This window comes from Mustela putorius, unplaced genomic scaffold (genome assembly GCF_011764305.1).
Source record: "Mustela putorius furo isolate JIRA1106 unplaced genomic scaffold, ASM1176430v1.1 tig00003898_pilon_pilon_pilon, whole genome shotgun sequence".
Lineage (NCBI taxonomy): Eukaryota > Metazoa > Chordata > Mammalia > Carnivora > Mustelidae > Mustela > Mustela putorius.
Window position 1 is genome coordinate 26,404,305 of NW_025422047.1, and position 6,464 is coordinate 26,410,768.

At 36.5% G+C, this 6,464-nt stretch overlaps 1 non-coding gene across 1 annotated transcript; it reads left to right on the top strand.

Moving 5' to 3' along the window:
- Positions 1 to 507: 507 nt before the first annotated feature.
- On the top strand, positions 508 to 614 carry LOC123388437. Its single transcript, XR_006602973.1, has one exon. It is a non-coding gene; the product is annotated as a U6 spliceosomal RNA (small nuclear RNA).
- The last annotated feature ends 5,850 nt before the right edge of the window (positions 615 to 6,464 follow it).

The window sequence follows — 6,464 nt, forward strand, 5'->3', positions numbered from 1 at the left end:
ACTTTGCTTTTTTCTATCATATAGCATATTGGTTGTTCTGTTCTTATGGTAGACACTTGCATAGGTGTTTACTTGTACTCTCCCACTGTGTAGGTACTCAAACTCTCAGGCTTCTAGCTATGAAATAGTGACACAAAATGTAGAATGAATTTTTATAAGCCAGTAGTCACCATCATTACTTAATGTACCAAAATTTTATACTTCCCTATATCATTTTCTTTCTTTCTTTTTTTAAGATTATATTTATTCACTTGACAGAGAGAGAGAGAGAGAGCAAGCACAAGCTGGGGGAGCAACAGAAGGAGAGAGAGAAACAGGCTCTCCACTGAGGGGGTGGCTCAAGGCGTGGCTCAGTCCCAGAGTCCTGGGATCATGACCTGAGCCAAAGGCAGATGCTCAACCAACTGAGCCACCCAAGAGCTCATATCATTTTATTTTTACTCATATTTGTATGCATTGAAAAAGTCTTCTGACTTTCAATTTAAGTGTTAAACATTATCACCAAAACTGCTCACTTCAGCAGCACATATACTAAAATTGGAATGCTATAGAGAAGATTGGCATGGTCCCTTCACAAGGATAACACAAAAATTCGGGAAGCATTCTATATTTTTAAAAAAATGATCACTGAAAAAATATAAGCCCACAAGTGAAAAACAACTACCCTTAGTCTTAAAAAATCATATAAAGGATTTATGAAATGTACAGATCATAGGAAATTATTTTGAAATGACAGGTTTGATTACAATTTAATCAATTATGATATAATGTGTAACTTAGAAATTTTTATTTGAAAAATGAAAAGTTTGTCATACTATTATTCTGTAAATCATCTGGATTGAACATCTTTGAGATCTTCAAAAGTAGAGAGTAAGATTTAGATTTGTCTTTTGAATTTTTTCAAATATCATTCTCCTCTAAAACTATTCTCATGCTACAGCTAACCACTACCTACTTTAAGTTGTAGGAAGAGTAAGTTCAACAGAAGAGTACTAAGTTGGACTGGGACACAATAAAAAGATTTTATTATTAATTTAAGGAATGATGAAATACATCTGGATATAATATTTAATTATTTCATGAAGCATTACTTATAGACTACCAGTATGAAGCCCATTAAGATCCTCTCCTTTTTTACTTCCTTATTTTTTTTTTTTTAACTCTTTCTATCCTTCTACTCAATTTTTCTCTCTTGGGAAGACACATTGTCAAAACATCAAAGTAAGGGTATCCTAGGATTGCCTGTACTTTTTTTTTTTTTAAGATTTTATTTATTTATTTGACAGACAGAGATCAGAAGTAGGCAGAGAGAGAGAGAGAGAGAGAGGAGAAAGCAGGCTCTCCGCAGAGTGGACAGCCCGATGCAGGGCTCGATCCCAGGACCATGGGATCATGACCTGAGCTGAAGGCAGAGGCTTTAACCCACTGAGCCACCCAGGCACCCCAGATTGCTTGTACTTCTGAAAGCTCAGTCTTCTCTGCTTAGCCAGAAAAGCCAGTATCTCTGGCTTCCTTGTGTGTGTGTGTGTGTGTGTGTGTGTGTGTGTGTGTGTGTATCATCAGAACTGAAGAGCTATGTGATGGTAGAAATCTAGTTCAAAAGCCAAAGAATAGTTAAATAAATTGGGTGGCATAGATATTTGAGAAGACAGGTAAGCACTTGATATTACACAGGCTTTTTCATGACAGGAAAACCTTAACTTCCTCAACTTCACAATTAAACAAGATAACTCTATGCACTTCAAAACACATTCCTGACTTAAGAATCACAGTGGAAAGGAACTGCCATTTCTCCAGGGCTATAGGGAAATTGTGCAGGGGGTTCTGAATGGAAGAAGGGGTATGGAGTTAACGGGGTTGAATATTAGGCAAGCAATGTATGTACCGACTAACAAGGGGGTATTTAGAAACATCTTTGATTACAAGGTAGTGTCTTTTATTTTTGTTTTTTAAGATTTTATCTATTTATTTGACAGACAGAGATCACAAGTAGGCAGAGAGGCAGGCAGAGAGGGAGAGAGGAGGAAGTCGGCTCGCTGCTGAGCAGAAAGCCGGATATGGGGCTCAATCCCAGGACACTGGGATCATGACCCGAGCTGAAGGCAGAGGCTTTAACCCACTAGTCACCCAGGTCCCCAAGGTAGTGCCTTTTTAAATGTATGTTTGCTCATCTACAATGCTTAGGAAAAAAATTTTCCTATTGCTGTTTGTGTTTACTATATGGTGATTTGAGAAGTTACCAATGGAGGATTTTAGAATCCAAACAAGTAGCTTTAAGAAATTAAACTGGTTTCCATGGTGCATAAAATCACAGAATAATATCCCACAAAGATTTAGGAATATTTATTTATTTTTTATGTCAGGCTCATAATGTGGCTTATATTGAGTATGGATAAGTTTACTATACTATTATATATAATAATTGTATTAATTGTTGTGGCTTTGGATTTCAGAGGGGAGGGTAAAAGTCTCAGGTTTTACTCTTATTTTTGGGAAATGAAGATGATGTGCATTTGAGGCATCCCTAGATTCTAAACAACTAGATTTTAAACAACTGGAAAACCACTTGGGAGAGAGGCCATGACAAAATGAAGGCATAACCTCCAGTGCCATAGCAACTATTTACACATATCACTGGGCCTGGTAAGGAGGGCACAAGGATATTTTCAGAGAAAAAATGCCAATACCTGCCTCTGACTTAATAAGGGGTAAACCCTCCATGTTGTATGTCTCTAGGATCAGGTAGAGCCTTTTGAGGCTTCCCTAAACTAGATAAATACCTATAGCTACATCCATGTCTCTATCTATCTACCTTAGAGATATAATTCCATGAGGGATATTTGTTAACAAGCAGGCTAGCATTTACCCAGGATCCAGTCTAATTTGGAAGGCATCAAGCATTTTCCACTCCTATAAACTTCATTTTCAGAACTGGGAAGAGTAACTGCTTCCATTCCTCCACTCATCCTGACCATCTGAAAATTATTCTCAAAGTCTTAGGAACTCTTTCAACTAAAACAAAATCAGATTGGGGAAACTTTTTCCAGTTTTGGTAGTATTACTATACTAACCCAATTCAGGAACATCCATCCAAAATACAAAGTTTGGAAAAGAATGAGTTAAATATAACTCATTGTTATATTTAACAATGTTAAATTGTTTTAACAATTGTTTTGCTTCTATTTACCTATTTTGATTTTATTTTGTTATGTTCTGTTTTTTGAAAACTAATCTGCCTTCAATAAATAACCAATAACTTGTATCAATTGAATAGAAGAAAAACATACTGGTCAGTGGCCTACCCAACAATCTATGCTGTCTGCCACCTATAGAGCCACATGTACTAAAATGCACTAAAAAGTCTGTACAGGATATAACTAAAATGAATCCATTGTGAAATTTCATACCAAATTCAGGGTGTTCAGGGGCCATTATTTGAATAGCCTTGAGCAGTGGCTGTTGATACCGGTAGCTACAGTAACAACTACTCTCCAGGAATTTGGACAATCCGCTTTAATAATGTCTTTCTCAGTACTTTATTCTAGAGACTGGAGAGAGCAGTTGTCCATCCGAGATACTTAGTCACAAGCAACCAGTTATCTTTAAGTAAGGTACTAGATCTTAAATACAAGATTAAAAATGCCATTCTGGGGGCGCCTGGGTGGCTCAGTGGCTTAAAACCTCTGCCTTCAGCTCAGGTCATGGTCCCAGCGTCCTGGGATCGAGCCCCACATAGGGCTCTCTGCTCCACATAGAGCCTGTCTCCTTTTTTCTCTCTCTCTCTGCCTACTTGTGATCTCTGTCTATCAAATAAAATCTTAAAAATAAATAAATAAATAAATAAATAAATAAATGCTGTTACGACCTAAACCATGAAAGATATTTTGTCAAGTGTAGTTAGTTAAAAAGATACTACCATTTCTCAATATTTCATTTATTCTTAATCACTGGCAAAATGGCCTTCCATTAATAGATTTAGGTAACAAAATATTTTAAAATACATATTAGCAAGCTACATTTATACTCAGGGACTCATAATATGTATGGGATGTATCTCTTAAAGCCATTCATTCCAAAGTAGATAATTGTATAATAACTTATCAGCACTTGGTCTACCCACTGGTAAAATGAAACTAAAAACTGTTTCAGAGAGCTATCTGGAGATTGAATGAGGTAAATCGAGTAAAGGGTCTAACACACTGTCCACAAAGCAAGCTTCCAATAAATTTAATTATCATTAGTAAATGAGATTTCTCTTTAGTTACTAGTATAGTTTGGTAAATTCAACTATATTTACATAGTAGTCACTTAAGTGATATTCATTATTTTTTTTTAATTTTATTTATTTATTTATTTGACAGAGAGAGATCACAAGTAGGCAGAGAGGCAGGCAGAGAGAGAGAGGAGGAAGCAGGCTCCCCGCTGAGCAGAGACCCCGATGCAGGACTCGATCCCAGGACTCTGGGATCATGACCTGAGCGGAAGGCAGTGGCTTAACCCACTGAGCCACTCAGGCGCCCCAATATTCATTATTCTGAATGACCTTTTCTTTGTTATAACCTCTAACCAATTTAGCAGAATTACAAAATTCTTCAGATTAAGCTGGGAAGAGGTAATAGTTTTCTCTTCTTACTTGTCCAAAATAGTAATGGTAAAAAACCATTCTTCTAAACCCTGTTTTATATCAATGCATATCTGTGAACTTCCCTCTTTGACTATTTCAGAATCTTCTCTTAAGTCGTTATAGCAAGTCCATCCAGGCTTCAATTCAGCACAAAAAATATCTAGTGAGTGTTTACTATATTCAAAGCATGAGTAAACTCATATTTTATATGAGTTATAATAACAAAGTAAACTTTATAAACTTTGTTGTCAGTTTATGAACAGTGTATAATTTATATTACCAAGCTGCACATTTTAGTTAAAGTGAGTCTGCAAACTTTGAAATGCCTGCCTCTATAATGTTATCAGCAACCTTTCAGTATAGATAAACTTTACTTGTTGCTAACCTTAACAGAAATATAGCCCAACTTTTCAAATACCGTGCATCCTTATTACCGTATTTGCAGATGAAGGAAATGAAACAATGAGGGTCAAGTGAGTTGCTCTGATTAATGAAGCAAAAAGTAGAGCTCAATGTCTCCTCAGATGTTTAACCAAGAGCTCTAGAGATAGTAAATTGTGAGCAATTTAAATGTAATGGAAGTATTGAAACTTATTGGAGCAATTTTGAGACAGGTATTCTAGTTAATAAAGGATGTCTAGAAGCAATTCTATTTATGTGTAGTACTCGTCATGCTCTTAGAATGGTATAGTTCGCTTCAAACAATGATTAAAAAATAGAAATAGTATCCATCAAAGGATATATTTTCTTCTTTATATTTCTGGCATGGACCAATATCTTCTCTATGAAAATGACTAATGCACTACAACATTTCTGCCAAAGCTTACATAAAGAGACTGTCGAAAATGATCGCATCATTATGAGCTAGTGCTCCCAATTGTTCAGTTTGTATCACATAAGGATCCCCCAAAATGCAGAACTCCTACATATAGAAACCCTAATATCATTAGCTTTTGCATGTTTTTGAAATGTTTTAAGAAAACTGTATTTATTCTACAATAAAGACATATTTCCCTGGTGTCAGTTTAAAAAAAAAAAAAACTGGAAAAAAAAAAAACCGAGAATCAAGTTTCAAAATTTGTATATGGAAAACCAAATGAGAAGACAAAGAAAATGTGAGGTAGGGATATAAACCAATCAGCTTTGTTCTTTCACTTCCTCTATATTTTTAGCTAATAGCCATCCACCAAACATCTAGCGCTAACCATTTGGTCATATAGGGTCACTGATTTCTCTTCATTTGTGAGGCTTTTAAAAAAATTGATTTACTTATTTTAGTAGTGGAGAGAGAAAGAGAGCAGGGAGAGGAGCAAAGAAAGAGAATCTTCAAGTAGACTGTCCACTGGGCATGGAGCCTGACATAGGGTTCCATGGGGGGATGATCTCACCATCCAGGAGATATTGACCTGAGCAAAACCAAGAGCTGGTCACTTAACAAACTGAGCCACACAGGTGCCCCCATTTCTGAGGCTGTAATACAGACTAATTGGATGCGATGGTGCAATGTACTCAATTCTCATAATATACTCCATGATATTAAAATGGAAAGAATATGAAAAAAGAGGTTAGTGTATATATGTGTAATATATAACACAGTAAGCACTATTCAGCTTCTCAAGGAAAAAGTTGGTTGGTTTTTTTTTTTTAAGATTTTATTTATTTATCAGAGAGAGAGAGGGAGAGAGCAAGCACAGGCAGACAGAATGGCAGGCAGAGGCAGAGGGAGAAGCGGCTCCCTGCCAAGCAAGGAGCCCGATGTGGGACTCAATCCCAGGATGCTGGGATCATGACCTGAGCATGCTGGGATCATGACCTGAGCTGAAGGCAGCTGCTTAACCAA